Source organism: Delphinapterus leucas, chromosome 4 (genome assembly GCF_059928025.1).
Source record: "Delphinapterus leucas isolate spDelLeu-1000000601 "Yukka" chromosome 4, BTC_Dleu_Yukka2, whole genome shotgun sequence".
NCBI lineage: Eukaryota > Metazoa > Chordata > Mammalia > Artiodactyla > Monodontidae > Delphinapterus > Delphinapterus leucas.
This window is the reverse complement of record NC_143132.1, coordinates 72956908-72974687: the sequence shown is the minus strand read 5'-3', so window position 1 is coordinate 72974687 and position 17780 is coordinate 72956908. Positions and strand designations below refer to the sequence as shown.

Here is a 17780-nt window from a genome sequence, read left to right as displayed (position 1 = left end):
CAGATTCTTAAAAAGTATTTTTCAAGTTTTCTACCACAAACGTGTTTTAAATTTTATTTTATAAATCTCCAATCTAGAAATGTTATCACATCTGGTTTTGTTTATTTTCAATTTTATTTTAGTAAATGTTTTCCTCTTAAAATGGATCATTTCCACCGACGGGATCATTTCCTACGATGTAGCAGCAAAGTTTGAAATAACAGATTATACTATTTCTGGACAGCAGTAACATGAACAGCAAAGAACTTCCAAGAGACACCTGTGAGTAAGCAATTCAAAAAATGTCTTCTTAAATCACTTGATGGTGCAAGTATTTGTAAACATATAAAATACACTGTTGGGCTGCACCCCACAGGCTTGTGAGCCTTGTAGTTGCCCAGCCTCGAGACCAAAGAAAGAGCTTGGAGACAGCGACAGAGGCCCCAATGGTTTATTGGACACGGGATCTTACACAAAGGGTCCTGGAGCAACACCCCCACTGTGTGCAGCAGATACTGGGCGGGACATGGCAGCAATCTCCCGGACTCGGGGAAGAAGGAGGCTACCATTTATAGGGGGAATTGATGTCAGGTGGGCTCATCAATTACCAGGGACTAATTAAGCCCTATGTAATTAAGAGGATTGGATAGTCATGTGAGCGAAGCAGGGACTGGTTGAGCAGGGGATGTACAGAGAGCAAGAGAACAGCCATCTTGAATGGCTTGACCATACATACATGTATGTATAAATGTCTATGTTGTCTGTTACATTAAATATTTAATATATTTACATGGGAAAAGATTCTATCCTTGTCTGTGGTGGTCTAAGAAGGAAAGGGGCTATTACCATCTTGAGTGAGTGAGCCTGAAGTGCATCATCTGGGCAAGGGCTGCACTTGGTCCAGCCTTGAAACCTCAGGAAGAGGGGGTGTGGCTGCAGCGGACAGAGGGGGCTGCGCTCGGCAGGCGCCTGGGTTTGCACCTGCTCTGGCTGGGGCCTCCTCTCTTCCTGGAGTTGCTGCCTGCGTGGTCGGAGCGCTACCCAGACCTAAACCATCCTGCCCCAGAACCGGGATCTGACCCACTGGAAAACAGGCAACTCTTTCTAACTAACTCTAGATGTTTTTCAAAGAATAAGTGGAACTCTAAGTGCCAGTTCCAGAGATCAAAGGAAGACTCAACTATGCAGGCCAGCCCTGCTCTATGCCAAAAGGTGAGTGTTTACTCTTGCACTTTGGGACAATAAAAACATAACTTGCCTCAGAGTTCACAGTCCTAGGTTCGTAGGAAGCACGCACAGGTTGGTTACCTGGTTGGCAGGTTGATTGGTTTGGAAACAGCTGTGTGAGAAGGTAGCAGAGAATTGGCCCTGTAGCTGGAGGTGGTGTGGAAATGGAAAGAACCTGAAATGGGCATCAGGATGCTTCCCCTTGACCTCTCTATGTGACTTTGAGCAAGGCATCTCCCTACCTGGGATGTGGTGTTTCTCCACAGACAGGGGATTAAATTAGAATCACGAGATGATCTCTAAAATCCATTCTAGTGAAAGCATTTTGTGATTTTTGCCTCTGGAGGAAGCATTTAAAAGGCAGCCCAAAGGTGAATTTGAAAATGACTTTCAAGTCTGATTCCTGAGAGAGCTGGGGCCAGAATTGGAGAGAGCCTGCATTTATCATTAGGATCGCTGTTGGGTGGAAAAGAACTGCCCCACAGCCAATGACCTGAGTAGGCAGGATTCACTGAGAACAGCCTGGACAGACTTCAGCCATATGAAATACCTTGGGATAATGGTGCTAGAAGCATAAAATTACAAAAATGACAAAAGTGTAAGGACCTTGGGAGATCATCTAGTGTAATCTCATTCCATAAGAGGGGACTTGCCAAAGGTCACATAGTCAGTTAGGCAAAAGACAGCTCCCCTGACTCTTGATCCAGGTCCCCTGCCATAGAACTGTCCACTGCACTTCCTCCTTTTCAGATGTGGAGAGTGAGGTGACATAGGCAGAGAGAGAGAATTTAACTTTCTGTGAATGGTTTAATAATATGTTTCAACCCTATACTTCTACTTTATTATTACCGGATACCTCTTTCTCTGTTTCCTGATTATTCCATCTTTGTCCTTTGGCTTTCAACGTTTATTAGCGATGATAGATGGAATACAGGGACACACAGTTTCATTCAATGGACATTCACCGAGAGCCTTCCACTGCTGAGGATGCTGGATAAGTAAGACACTGGTCCATCAGAGCCTGGGAGATTCGCTTTCCCTGCCAACCACAGTCCAAGGCAACGAGCTCCGTAACACCCATGGAAGACACTGCTTCGGGAGCACGGAGGAGAGGTGGTTTGCCTTGTCTCAGGCCCGTCAGGGATTGTAGAAGGAGATAGGTTGGCAAATAGAGATCTACCTGTATATAACAGATACCGATATTTTGCTTATTTGGTAAAGGAGTTGAATTCAGCCTCCAGTATGGGTAGATATTTATATTTAATCCACAACCACCAGGCAAGGGCCATGGAAACAGGACCTCCCCAGGATTCAGTCTCAAAGTTCTGCTCAGTCCGCAGTTATGCAGCCACGTTCTCCACCTTATCTTTTTGCTGTTGTTTACACTGCCAGTTATATGCACTTGGCTTATTCGCAGCCTGAAAGCCTCCGCCAAAGTCTTTCTCATCCCCCTGAAGACACAGACCTGGGGAAGGGACAGCAGGCTAAGCCAGGCGCATGACTGAGCATCATTCAGGGACCATGATGGGCCTGGGGATTCCCTTTCCACCAGGAGGTTTGGGGGAAAGCTTGATGGGAGTGAAAGTTAATCTGGGTCTCTTTGAATAGAAAATCAGCTAGAAAATGCCAAGCACGTGACTTAGTTAGTCCTCTCTCCGGGTAGTCATTTACTTGTAAAAGGAGCACTAGTCAAGCTTTAAATGTCAGCTTCTTGCCTCTGCAAATGTGGGATAAGGTAACCCCCTGAGTGCTTCAGCCTGTACTCTTAAACCAAGGATCCCTGACGTTGGTGGGGGGGGGGCAGCCAGACACACTGTCTAGGAATCAGCCCCACCCCCCCCCCGGGAATGGCCCCAGGTGCTGTAGCTTTGGGGGTTTTTGTCCTCAGTGAATTTAATGCATCTCCTTCCTGAGGGCAGTTCCTAACTCTACCTTTATTATATACAAAAGATGATAACTCTTTAAAAACACGATGAGAGCTGAGTTTTAATGCCCAAGCTTGGGTCTCTACCTGGCAGCTTTTCCTGTATCTAGCGGAGCTGCTCTCAACAGCCTTCTCTTTTGTGAGCTAATCCCTCTCTTAGCTCCTGTCTGTTAATGGCCTTCCCCATCCCCCTGAGGCACCATGTGCTTAATGATATCCAATAAAGAGGGAGAATTTTCCTTAGCTGTCCTCTAATTTTTGGAATGTATTGTCCCCTCCATAGTGTCAGAAAAAAAAAAAACAAAAACGAAAACAAATTAAGCTCTAAAGCAGCAGGAGAGCTAATGGACCTGTCTTTCCCAGAGAAGGGAAAACAAAGCTTCCAGCCATTTGCGACTCCTGAATCATCCCGCTGAGAGGTGATCAGCCCCAGCCGGATAACGAGCTCAAATTCGCCTATTCAGTGATTGGCCTTTGTTCAATTCTCTGCTACCTGAATTGTCTTCCTCACTCTGCCTTCAGATACATTGAACCAAAAGTTCACCTGAGGGGCAAGAGATGGTGATTTGAGCATCTAGCCATCATAGATCACTGGTGAAGTCTTGAAATTCAAGGCAATATAAATCAGTGCCATTTGGCTCATTATGAGCTGGTATTACCAGAAACAATTTCAGTGCCGATTGTTTTAAATATGAGAGTTCTTTATTATTGTCCCCTGTCCATTCAGATCATGGAGTGATTATTATTGAATATTAAGGGACTCTATATTCACAGAGCATGAGGTTCCCTCCCAATATTTCCAATTTATTGCTGTAGATGAAATACACATACAGTAATAAGTCAGTTTTAGGAGAAGAGTCTTACCCTCCAAACCTTACATAACTGCACTGTAATCTTGGCTTTGTTCCTATCCAGATACTGGGCTGAACACTGACAAAACAAGCCAGCCAGTTTGAACTAAGATCTCATTTGATTGTTTTCCCCCCACTAAATTAGCACATTTCTCAGGCATCATTCGGAACAATGGTTCTCAATCCTGGCTGCAATTAGAATCATCTGGGGACCTTTAAAAAAAAAAAATCAATGCCCAGACCCCACTCCAAATCAATTAAAATAGATTTTCTGGAGGTGGGCCTGAGGCATGGGAATTTTTATAAAGCTTCCCTGGTTTTAGCAATGTGCAGCCATGGATGCGAATCACTGTTTTAAACACGATCAAAATTAATGAGTATGAGTTTTGCTTGCACAATGACTATTAATTTAATATTTGTATAAAACTTAACATAGTCACACTTTAAGTCAAATAAAGCCAACAGGAAGCTATATCTATATAGTGAAAAGTAGTCATGTTCCAATGCCACTTAGATTAGCCAGATCTTTGGAGGTCATAAAACAATAACATAAACAAACAAATCTGGCCAAAAAACGTTTTAGCAACCAGTTTCTTATCTGGCACGTTTCTAGTAGCCCGGGGCTGTGTGACTGTTCGAGGTGTTCAACATTCACTCTTCATCCTCTCCATTGAGGGAGCCTGGTTGGAAGCCGAGGGTCTAACTGCACCACTGGGGGGTGGGGACAACTGAGATCAGACCCAGGACACAGCCTCCTCACACCAACATTGGGACCACTGAAGACTGTGGCATCTTCTTCTTGAGAATTCCATGACAACCTGAAGCATCCATCTCAAGGATGTTTTCTCCACTCCACCACATCCACCCTTCCCCCCTGACCCCCAAAACACACACCCTGGGCCAATCCTGAAGGCAGCTCTGTTTACCAGACACAACCACACTCCAGAAAAGACATCTTGGCTGCTACAGGTCTGCAGCTTCCCTGCTGAGGCAGGGCCTGCTTCGCTGAATTTGTTTGCCAAATTCATGTGTCCCCAAATGGTCCTTCTCACAGAGAGGTCTGATCTGCAAGCCTTATAACATCTTCGTTGCTTTAAAGAATGGAAGAAATGTCTGTTTCTAATTACAACATTTACAGCTCCCTTTTCTCTCCTACGGAAGACAGACCCAGCTTCTTTTTGAAAACTTGCAAATATTTCACATTTGTTTGGCGAGCAGATTTCTTTCCAGGTTTTTGGAAAGCTGGTCACTGACACATGGCTGCTGAGTGATATTGTCGCTGAGTGCAAACATCACTTGTTCCCAGCATAGCCAAACCTGCTTTTAGGCCATGCCAGGAGGAGGGAGGGGTGAAACTGTTGTGGAACAGCCCCAGGGCTGCTGGGGTACCAGAGTGGTACTTCTGTCTGCAGAAACCTCAGAGAGAAGAACTGAACAAGGTGTATGATGGTCTGTCTTGAACCCTGCCCCTACCCCAACCTGACCCTGTCCTAGACACCAGTTGATTCTAGTTCAGGCCTCTATTTAGCATGAGACTACAGAAAAACCTAGTGTCCTTTTTGGGAGTAAAAATGGAATGGCATAGATCCTGGGATATCAGGCCTCTGGTCTGTCCATTCTGAGCCTGGTCCCAGTTACCACTGGGCTCCATTAACCTGCTAGATCCTTTTCTATAAAGGGTACAGATAGAGCAAGATCCAGTCTGGGGTAACTGGCTGCTGAAGCCAGGTGCTTCAGGATCCTACTCCTGAGTATAATAATCACCTTGGACCCCAGGTCAACTCTTCATCTGTGCATATTCATGATGATCAAGTGTCACTGGGGATTGCAAGACTATTTAATATAGACACTAGAATGTTAGCACTAGAAGGAACCTCTTACATTACAGAGGGGTCTGTAAGGCTCAGCCAAGAGAAATGACTTTCTCAAGGTCACACACTAGTTAATGCCAGAGGTAGGAGGAGAACCCAGAAATCCCAACTCCCAAACAATGCTCTTTCTACCACCCTTTGCTTTCAGATTTTAATGAGAACCAGACTATGTGTATAAGTTGATGAGCATATTCTTTTCCCAGAAGAGAAGACTGCTTGGGGAAATAACATGATTAATAGAATGTTACTCGGAGTTTCAGAGGGCCGGTCCAGGGTTTGTGCTGGAGAGAAATGGGTGAATCCAAGAGTCAGGGGTGCAAGAAGCCACGCTGTGAAATCCATGCAGAGAGACACTCGCTCCCCCACGTTGGGTGCAGGGAAACTTTCTGTAGCTCCACGGACAGTCAATAAAGAACCAGGAAAGAAGCAGCGCTCCAAGAGGAACCTAAATCCCTGAGTTAGAAATGGAATTATTCTGAGAAAGAAGAGAGAAACCAACAGAGGGAAAAGTTAATCCCTTTTTAACTGCTCTTTGTTTCCGCACACAAGCTGAAGCAAGTAGGAGGAATTTCCAGCTCAGAACCCCCAGTCAGAAAAGTCTGGTCAGTTTATTTAACCTACAGGCAGTCCAAGAGAGGAGACAGGCAGGGACTTAAAGGGACACTGCCATTTTATGGGGGGAAAAACCCGGCTGCTGGAATGAAACTGTCTGTTCTCAGCTAAGCCCAGTGCCACAGTCAGGAGGGCAAGGATTCCCTTGATGCCAGGCATGGGGGGAGGCAGGGGCAAGTTCCCAGGGGCTACTGGCAGGATATGGCTGCTCTCTCCCCAACTCTCTGGAAAAATACAAGCAAGGAAATTTGAACTTGGTTCTTGAATAGGCTCATTTTGTGTATGAGTGTAACGTGAGCACCCAGCAACCCCCAGGGCTTCGTCTCTGGTGACTTACCCCTCAGTGGCTCTGGAGACTGCCAAAAAGGGCTGGTCGCTCAGAGCTCAGGCCTGGTTGTCCTCTAGTTCCAATCAAAGGAAGACATGGAAGGTGATGAGAATGTGTCTGAGGGGCTGGAGGTCAGTCCTGGGGTGCAGCCTCCCCTCCTCACGGGAACCAGAGTCATGTTTGCTGGGATCCCTAAAGAAATCCTGGTAACAGAGAAAATGAGCTAAGAAGAAGGAGATTTCTAAGAAAATGGTGAGGTTTATGTCAAATCAGGAGTGAGCTGGAGGGCATTAAAGTGAAGCCCCAAGGAGCTGCTCAGGGACTAAACAGTGGGTTCACATGGCCCAGACTCTGGGAGGCCATTTTTCCCCACAGGGGGTGCAGGCTGACTGCCCTGGGACAGCCTCTCTGAGGTCCCTTCCCCCTCCTCACAGGGCAGGCTTCAGGCTGGCAGCTGCACTGTAGAGACTGGGAATGGAAAACCAAGTCTCTACTTGCATCCTCAGTTCTGGCCACTGTGCTAGGGAAAGCTCTTCCCCCAACTGTTCATTCCCGGATCTGAAAAACAGAGCTGCAGAGCCAGCGTTGCCCACCCAAGGGCTCTGATGAAGGATGGGCACAGTTCTAAAGACGTACACAGAGAGAGGACTAAGGGGTAAAAAGAAAATTCCACCTGTCTTCAGGGCGACCACTACCCCCCATTGCCTGGGCAGCAGCAGGAGGTACCAGTTTTGTTCCAAACAAATCCTGGGCTGGAGAGCAGTGCTGGCCTCAAAGCTATAAAGTTGCACCCCAAGGACATCCCAAGGCCCTTTGGTGACAGACCTCCTTAGTCAGCGTGAGTGTAACTCATGTCCACTCGGTGCCCAGCTCTGGGTGGCACAGGAGACAGCGGGGAGGAAGACGGACACATCCCCAAACTCATTGAGGTTACATTCTAGTCAGAAAAACAGATAGCAAGCCAAAGATGATGTGAGGGAGCTAAGGGAGGAGCATCTAAGTAGGCTGGAGGGTCGGGGAAGGCCTCCCAAGGGAAGTGACATAAATCTGAGATCTGGGGATCAAGAGGAATTAGACAAATGGGGTGGCAGGGACTGTGAATTGTCTCTCAGTAGCCACCTCCTCTTTTTCCATAATCGCAGAATTTTCTGTTGAGTCTGTGACTTCCCAGAAAACAACTACAGTTCCCAGCCCCTCTTACAGCCAGATGTGACTAGGTGACTACATTCTGGCCCGTGGGAAATGAAAAGAGGTGGAGTGTAAACTCCTGGGTTTGGGGAAGGGAGCTGACCCTCCTCTTGCCCCTTTGCCCCTTCTACCAGCTGCAATGTGGCAGTGGTGGGGAGCCTTCTCGGAGTAAGTCAAGGAAGGTGACACCCCTGGTGACCAGATAGAAGCCGCCTGGGCCTCTGATGAGCTCTCAGACCAGAGAGGCCACAGCCGCTTGGAGTTTTATATGAGAGAGAAATAGACTCCTACCTCGTTTAAGCCACTGTTATTCTGGTCCCTCTGTTAGAACGACCAAAGTAATATCCTAACTAGTACACAGTGTGAGGGAGCAGCAAGGTGTTTCTGCTTCTATTCATCTGATCTTCCCAGGAACCCAGTAAGTAGGGGATTATTATCAACATTTTGGTGTTACAGAATCTGAGGCTGAGAGAGATAACTGTCTTGTCCAAGGTCACATGGTGGTAGAGCCAAGGACCCAAAACTCAGGTCTTCATCCCTCCAAGTCCAGGGAATGTGCGCTAGGCCACACTGCGTCCCTCTCTCTAGAATGGGTTTCTGTGCTTCCTCCCTTTGTGAGGTGAGTTGTCACCAAACCAATTACACTCCGTCCTCATCCCCCTCCCCTAGGCCAGTCCAGACATAGTTCATGGTCTTGTTAGCACAGGCCCCGCCCCACCGCAGCAATAGGTTTAAGTGCCTACCTACATGACATGGGGATTTGGGGTCAGGGATATGACCATTGTCACTTTTCTCAGGGGAGCTCTTAAATTTTATTCTAAAAGGGAGTACTTGGAAGTATCCCCTCTCCCCCAGCTTAACCTGCTTTCCCTGTGCTAAGGACCCAGGAGACTTGAAGACACCAATGCTTGGAGAGCCCAGGGGACCCTCTGCTCCTTCATGAGGGCAAGTTGCTTCTCTCCTTATTATGACAGTCTAGACTTCTTAGCCGGAGTAGCCCAGCTCCTCGGGCGCTCCTTGGGACACTGTGTAAGAACAATTCTGTTATTTAATCTTTTGTTAGTCCTCTGACTGATGGCATGGGAAATCATGGGCTAAGCCATGTTCACACAAACCCTCAGCCGCTGTTCTCCTACTGCGGAGCTCCTTAGGTTATGAATCACCTCCGGGGTACAGCATCTGAATAATTCAGATTTTAAAATATTGATTTTTATTCCTCACAGCCAGGAGGCAGCTTTACACAGGCATGTGGCTTGATTGGGCCATCGTGTGCCTCAGATGCCTGTAACTTGCAAAGATTTCATGACTGAAGCAGCCGGGGAGGCAAGGATGCAGCTTCCTGGGAAGCCTGCTGCTTGATGTTGGACCTGGGGGTGGGATGCAGGGGTACAGGTCAGGCCCCGGGCATCATCTCAAATAAGCAAAAACACGTCACTCAGGCAGGCCTCGTCTGGATGCCTTCCTCTTTTCTTTCATGAAGCTCCCTTCATGTCCCTTTGTTGTTACCCACAAAGGACATCTGAAAATCAGGCTCCTCTCTCAGTACTGCTGTTTTTCTCTAATTGCTTTCCTCATGCATTGCTGTATTAGCTTTGAGACAGGAGGCTGCTCTAAACTGGTAATAACTCTGAGGATTCTTTAAAATGTTTTGGAAATCTTTACAAAAGATTATTGAGGCTCTCAGATAACCCCTTCCTCTCCCCACCCCACGCCCTCTCCCTGGGTGATTGGCACACTCTCACTCTTTCGTCATCTGCCTGTGGCCCCTGGAGGCTCCTGGGTCTGTATCATGGCCAGCTCCCTTCCTTGAGCTCCTGACCCACATGTCCATCTTTCTCGAGGATCAGCCTAGACGGCCCCCAAGCCCTCAGACTCCCCATTGAACTCATTGTCTTCACTCCCAAGCCTGCTCCTTCGCCTGTTCTCCCCGCTGGGTGATGGTGTTTCCACTCACCCAGTAACCCAAGTCTGAAGCTTGAGAGCCAGTGTACACAGTGGGTCACTGTGTTCTGGCAGCTACTCTTTAATGTCTTTGGTGTCTATTCTTCTTTCCATCTGCTTTCCAAGTAAGTTCCGAATAGCCTCCTAACTGATCTCTCTTATAGCATTCTTGTTCCTCCAATCCATTTCCTACACTGCCGTAAGAATAATCTTCTACTATGCAAGTCTGATCATCGTGGGATTTTAGGATTCTTTCAATGGCTCCCTCCTGCCCTCAAGGTCAAATCTCAATTCCTTGGCACGGCCTTGTCTCCATCTCTATTTCTTCCTCCCACTCCCCAAACATGATACTCCCAAACTGCTGAGTTCTCACACCTCTGGACTTCTGCCTGCGCATCCCTCTGCCTAGGACTGCCTTCCTCCCTCTCCCCACCTGGACAGTTTCCTCAGCCCTCAGTTCAGGCATCTCCACTTTCAGGAAGCCTTCCTGACCCCCCGGCCCCTCACAGCAGCCTCTGCACATTGTCAGAGCACTCATCACCAGCTAGTCTGGGAGATCCTGAAAGGTAGGAATTATGTGTTGTTTGCCTTGTCCTAGCATCTGGCAGTGTATCAGACTCAGAGGAGGTGCTCATTAAATGTTTGTTGCAAAAATGAGACTTTGGGGAGCCCTAGGATGACATGGTTGCTTTCTCCCAAGATTTCTGTCACTGCTACTTCACCAATTTTTTGTGTTCGTGAAACTTAAGGTAACACCAGTTTAGGCCAATAAAAGCAGTTTCCTTAATTTTTTTTTCCTCTGGGAATATTAGTATATTAATTCATTTAGCCATCCATTAATCAGTCACTTCATTGAACAAATATGAAACGCCTCCCCTATGCCAGCCCCTGTGTTAAGTGTAAGGGATACAAAGCTAAGTGACACATGGTACAGTTTCTGTCCTCAAAGAGCTAACAATCCAGTGGTGAAGACAGACGTGCAGACATATCATGACAACATGATATGTGATCAACATGTGATCAACGTTACAGTGGAAGAAGGAGGTGGGAACGATGAATGCTGGGTTAGAACCTCTCCTCTGAGGTTCTCCTAACCCACATCCTTTCTCTGTCCCTGGATTATAATTGCTTATTGTTCTGTTCCGCCTCCCACTAGACTAAGAGGTCATTGAGGGCAGAGACTATGGGGTTCATCTTTGTATTCATTCATTCAGCAAATATTTATTGAATGCCTATTGTATGTCAGGCCCTTTTAGGTGGTGTGGAGACAGCACGTAATAACACAGACTAAGCTCTCTGCCCTCACAGAGTTTACAGTGTGCCTAACACAGTGCTTGGTACGTACATAGTCTCTGGAAGAATATTTGTTAAATGAATAGAGGGGAGACTCCGAGGGATGCGAGCAGTTTTGTCAAACTTCTGGAGGGTGGCCATGAGAAGAGAAACACACTTGTTCAAGGATGTCTAAAAGGGCAGGGCTAGGACCAATGCAGGTACATTGCATGGGAGCTGGTTTGGGAAAATTAGAAAGAATTTTCTGTTAGTAAAAGCTGTTCCATGGTATGATAGAGTGATGGTAAATAAATGATAACACAGAAGCTCGTAGAAGGGATTCCTACAGTGGGTTCAAGGAGATTAAGCCAAATGACCTTGAGGTCCTTTCCAAACCTGATATTTCATCATTTGGACACACTGAAGTTTGTCCAAAATGTTCAGCCATCAACATGTGTGGCAAATTGGCCATTGGCTTGTGGGCATTTTCTCCAGAAAGGGAAATAAGCAAACACTGGCACCATGACAGTTTCACAGAGACTAACCTGGAAATTTTGGATGTATGGGGACTTCTCTGTCTCACCTGGTACCTGAATCACAGCTTCTCACCAACTCTGACCCTCGGGAGGAAATCAAGGAGCAAGAGGCTGAGCTGGTTGGTGTTCGCAAAAGGAGAGAAATTCACAGTCCTCCTGGACTGAGTTACAATGCATTTGATGAAATATTATTTAGCTATTATAAAGAATAAAGTATATATACATACATATGTATGTATATATATACATACATATGTGTATATATATATATATATATATATAAAAGATGTATCAAGTTAAAAGAGAGCAAATTAGATAGTACCATATACGGTATGATCACTTCTGCAAACTTTTTAGAAAGAATATATATAAATACATATGCATAATTTTTCTGAATGGAATGATAAGAAACAATAGTAGTTGTTTACCTTTGGGAAGTAGTTATTTACTGTGGACAGTGTGAATGGGAGAAGGTGACTTTCAATTTTCATTTTGTATGTTTCTATATTGCTTCTGTTTTCTAACATCCCATCTTTTAATGCCAACAGATTTTACCTAGATCATAGGATTAGGCTAATTTTTTTGCTTCTACTTCATAGTTTTCTATTAGAAAAGTAAAATTTAATAATATGTTTCATTCCCTAGAACCTAGAGAAAAGGGAGCAGGGACCAACCTGGCCACCCGCAAGACAGAGTTTACTCCCTCCAATTCTAAACATGAGAAACTAGAGGCAGGGAAGCAGAGGGCTGGGAGAAGGGAGAGACTGTTGCTTGAGATCATTCTGTACAAAGATGCCTGAGCCGTGAGCAGAGGCCACGCCTCCTGGGTTCCTGCATGACTCCTCAACTACACGAAAAAGGGGAGAAGAAGAAGCGGGGGTGGGGAAGGGAGTTAACACTTTCAGAAGGCCTACTGGGCACAGCCTGTTTACACGTTCACCAGACAACTTCTGTCCTGAGGAAGCCTTTAAACAGCAAGACCCATCTCACCCTGCACTTTCCTGAATTAAAAGTCTTAAAGCTGGCACAGAAGTTTATTTTCTGGACCCAGAAAAAAGCATGATGAAAATGGTACCCACACCAACTCTCTTACCATGTATCCTGGGATTCTCATTTTGCCTAGGGATCCTATTTATTACAGAGACTTGTTTGTGAACACAATGCTGGTGTCTAGAAGAGACCTTTTCTATAGTGTTGAGGAAGGCATGCCCTGGGCAAGGAAGGGGTTAACCTTGGAGTCAGGGCCTGGTGCCAGCCAAGAGGTTCAGAGCAGTGTTTATGGGCACCCTGACATTCTGGTTCTACCTTTTGAGCCTGAGAAGCAGGTCTTCTCTCAGACTTCCCGGCTCAGTTCTTCTCTGCATCCCTAGATCTTAATCTCTGTGTTCCTCCCTTTGGACTGGTAACCTGAACTTGGTTCTCAATTGCTTGTGGGGGACTTCAGGGACAGCAGTTGGGGTTTGGAATAGCCACCGTGGGGAATGGGATCCAAGACTGACTGATAAGCCTCATTATTCTTCTGGTTCTCTCAGGATCTCCAGTTTTTCTGGGACTGATGGGTCATGCAGGATAGATTTCACAAGGGGAGTTCACACCTCACCCATTCCCCGTGAACAGAGAGGGCTTGCCAGATGAGTGGGCCAAAGCGAGCCCATTTCCCAGTGGGATGTCATCTCCCTGTTTGGTGCCCTCTCCCAGGTGGGCAAGGTCTAAGACAGCCCCCCACATTGGTTGTATTTCCCCTATCTTGCATACCAGTACTGATCAAGGCGGGGCGGTAGCTGTGTTGCCTATTGCATTTCAGTTAAGGTGATGACTTTGATTGGAATCTCAGGTGGGAAAGTTCAAGGGATAGAAGATGAAAAGGCATCCTGTGAGCAAAGTCCTTCTGCCCGGGAGAGGCGTGAATGTTTATCCAGGTGCCAGCCATTTCATCCCACTGAAGATGGGAGGTTGATGTCATTTCATTCGCAGGTAAGAGCAGGGAGCGGTGTGTAGCAGGGCTCTGTGATTTTCCAGTGACTCAGCCTGTGGCCTTTTAGGAGAGATCTCAGAGAAAGAGAAGGTACAGAACATGAGCTTGCTTTTCCAGGGCTCAAGTGATGTTTGCTGCTGCCACTAGTTTTAGAAATCAGGTGTAGAGAGTTGGATTAACCTGACTTCTTTGCTCATGGAGCCATGGAGCCAGCGGAGATCATTGGTCTCTGCAAGACCCCTCTCTTGAATTTATCTACTGCCTTATTCCTTTTACTCCCCATCCCACAGTTCCATACCCCTCTCTCACCCACGGTGATTCTTATGTGTTTAGGATGTATCCTTTCGTTTGCTTTCATACAAACGCTATTTGCTTGCAGTATTTATTTATTTATTTTTATTTATTGAAGTATAGTTATTTACAATATTGTTAGTTTCTGGTGTACAGCAAAATGATTGTTACACACACACACACACACACACACACACACACACACATATTCTTTTTCAGATTCTTTTCCATTATAGTTTATTACAAGGTACTGAATATAGTTCCCTGCGCTTTCAGTTTTTTTTTTTTTTTTTTGGTACGCGGGCCTCTCACTGTCGTGGCCTCTCCCGTTGTGCAGCACAGGCTCTGGACGCGCAGGCTCAGCGGCCATGGCTCACGGGCCCAGCCGCTCCGCGGCATGCGGGATCCTCCCAGACCGGGGCACGAACCCGCATCCCCTGCATCGGCAGGCAGACTCTCAACCACTGCTCCACCAGGGAAGCCCCAGTATTTTTAATTTATGTGAACGTTCCATCTCATCACGTTTCTTTCCTTTCTTCCTCCCCCGCCCCCTCCCCATCTTTTCATCGTTCTTAAGATCCATCCATGTTGCTATGTGTACATCTGATCATTTGCTACAATCCTACTACACAGAATTCCCGAGTGTGCATTCACTACATTTTATTTCTCAATCTTAGTGATGGAAACTCAGGTAGCCCCCCACTTCCACCGCAAATAACCGTGCAGAAAATATTTGCATACACGTCTCCTTACGGAATTGTATAAGAATTTCTTGGGATGTATACCTAGTGGAGGAATTGCTAGTATGCGACGCTGCATTTGACTCATGATGCCGGAACGTTCCCAAGAATGTTTGCTGATGCACTTTTCTGATGTTTGTCTTCTCACCAGCAGTCCATGAGAGCTGTCATGTCCCATAATCCTGCCAATACTTGGCACTACACTTCCTTCTATATTTTGCTAATATAAAAGGCATACGGTGAGAGCTCTTTGATGTTTTAATTTGCATTTTTCATATTACTAATGCTTTTGAGCCTTCCTTCATATCTGCCGTAGTGGCTACATAGTGTACTGTTCAGATTCCTGCTCTAAGACCGAGGTCCTTGTTAGCCCAGCTACCAGTAGTGCTGGTTGCTGATGGCTCACAGATGAGGCCCTCCCCAGCAATCATCCTCAGCCAGAGGAAGCTGCTTCACCCAGGGTTATGAACTCTCCTTGGGGGTGGCGTCCATCCAATGACTAGTCATTGCAGGGAAATAAAGCCTGGTCCCCTTGCTGAATTCAGGACCTCTCTGAAGAGACACCCCAGTTTCCACATTCCCCCATTGGGTCAGCCTAAGCTGCAACTTTATCACAGTTCAGATTCTGGCTCCACCCAATGCTGCTTTCCTCACTCCCTCACCACTCCCCAAAAAACCTGCTCAAAACTCTCCATCTCAGAATCTGCTTCCCAGGAAAACTGACCTACACCAAGTTCTTTGGAGTTTCATCTTCTGTACAGTGTCAGTTTATATCAGTTCCCCATTTTCTACTGCAGTCATAAATGTTCAAGATCCTTGCATATTCTTCGTATAAATTCTCCATTGGTTTTAGATGTTACAGATATCTATTTTTTTAATCAGTCTATTAACTTTGTTCATGGGATACTTTGCTGACTAGAAATCTTTAATTTTGATGTAATCAAATTCATAAAATTTTGCCTTATGGTCTATGCTTTTGAAATTTCATTTTAAAAGAGCTTTCCTGAATCACAAAGATATTTTCCTGAACTTAATCCTACAAATTTTATTTCTACTACTTTTCTTTAATCTTTTACACTTAGGTCTTTTAACGACCCAGAGCCCTCTTTTGTATGTGGTATTAAGTAGGGACTCAGTTTTATTTTTCTCCATATAGTAAGCCAGTTCCCCATGCCATTTACTAAACAATCTATCCTTCCCCCAATTTGTGGTAGCACATTGGTCCTATATTAAGTTCAGACATATACATGACTCTGTGTCTGAGCTCTCTGTTCTGTTTTGTTGGCCTATTTGTACATTTTCTTAATTTCTGTTTTTATTGTGATGGCTTTATAATATGTCTTAATATCAGAGAGGGTAAGAGCCCTCTTCACTCTCCTTTTTAAAAGTTGACTTAGCTGTTGTTCTCTGTGTCTAACTGAAGTGTTAACACATACCTGCATAATTTTTAGAATAGTTTCAGTGCTTTGGACTTTATATGTTGGCTTTGTTTGGATTAGAAGCCCTAGTTCATCTGGCAGCAAGGGGTCAGATAGCCAGCATGCCGGGACGATGATTTGCGTCATCGGCGGTGCACACACAGAAGCACAGGGTAGAACTTTAGGAAGGAGTCAAGCCAAGAGATACTATCTGGCCTGCATTGGATACTAGAAAGCCCTGACGATTCTCTGCAAAGTGGAATCCAATCTGATCCAAGAGAAACATTCAAAGGCTCAGAGATCTTAATGAGCCTGGGAACCTAATCAGAGGCAGTAATGAATGATATTAACAATACTGTCCCGCCAAAGAGAAAACCCTATCTGGATGCCGGGTTGCTTGGCCTGTGTTCCTGAGCATTGCAAGGGCCTGTCAAAAGGTTAATTCATTGTCACCTTCTCTGTCTGCTGCTCCTGCAGCTTTTCAAACCCACTGTTCCCAAAACCTCAGCTTTGAGGAAAGTAGCATTTTTGTTTTGTGATAATGCGGAGCCTGTGAGCAAGCCATAGTTATTCATCCGTGGTGTGAAGATGACGTGTGCTCCAGCTCTGGAGGTGCTTGCAGGTTCAGACACGTCAGAGCTGAGGGGGAATGAAACGACACTGCCGAAACCTTGAAAACCAAGTTCAAGGAGAGGGCAAGACTTTCCAAATGTAGAATCTGCTCTTAGATGGAACTGAGGCTCCGCCGGGGCACGGGTTATGCTGTGAACTTCCGTTTTCTCTTTACTAAGGACTGTAAGGCCGAGAGAATCACCTCTGTTTGGTCCAGTCTGCACACCTGCCCTCACATGGACCAGTTCTGCTGACTTCTGCTGGGTGGGTGCACCTTTCCTTTCTCCCTCATGCTGTTTTCATCTTCTGCTGCTGTGTGAGGCTCATGCCCCTTCCTGTTTTCCAAGCTCTTACTTCTAAGTTCAAAGTCTTTGAGAACAGGCATCTTCAATTGATTTGTATAGATTGTGTTTCTTCCCTCAGTGGCTCTACAAAATTCTGGTTGTTGGCTTCACATGTTTACCTCAAGAGTGGCCAACAAATCTGATTGCTTGGCCCCTTGGCTCTCTCTATCTAACCTGAGTGTGTGTCCCTGTCCTGGACCCATGCTGGATCCCACACTGTGATAGGGGTGGCCTATATCATCTGCTCCCTTTGGAGAAGGGTCATATCCTGATTGGGGCCCAAGAGGCCTAGAAGGGGCCCTCATTTGACCTTTGTGGCTTTGCTGAAACCCAGAAGGCCAGAGTTCTATGTCCTTGTTACTTTGCTCCTCTGTAGCTCGGGAACAGGACCACTCTGGGAAGAAGGGCTTAACCTCTCCTCTTCCTTTTCCCCTCTTTCTTTTGCTCTGGGTATATGATGGGAGCTCAGGGAAGTCCATTAACTAGCCTCCCATTTCCTTTAAGTCTTCTTTAAATGTAACAGTCAGTGTTTGGAACCTCTACTAGCTGCTTCAAAGACCAGCCGCTGTGTTTTAAACAAAGACAGCTTGGCTGAAGGTCTTTTAGTGGACTTTTGGGGTCCTTACTCTGAGGGGTATAGGAGGGCTTTATCCAGCGTTAGCCTGCCTGGA

The 17780-nt window shown here is 46.0% G+C and overlaps 1 long non-coding RNA gene across 1 annotated transcript in view; it reads left to right on the top strand.

Annotated features, from left to right (window-relative positions):
- The window catches only part of LOC149749345 (uncharacterized), a 108195-nt gene that overhangs the window by 58278 nt on the left and 32137 nt on the right, over nucleotides 1–17780 (top strand). The window contains exon 4 of the long non-coding RNA XR_016393006.1: nucleotides 123–13703. This is a non-coding gene — a long non-coding RNA (uncharacterized LOC149749345). The remainder of the gene's footprint in view (nucleotides 1–122; nucleotides 13704–17780) is intronic.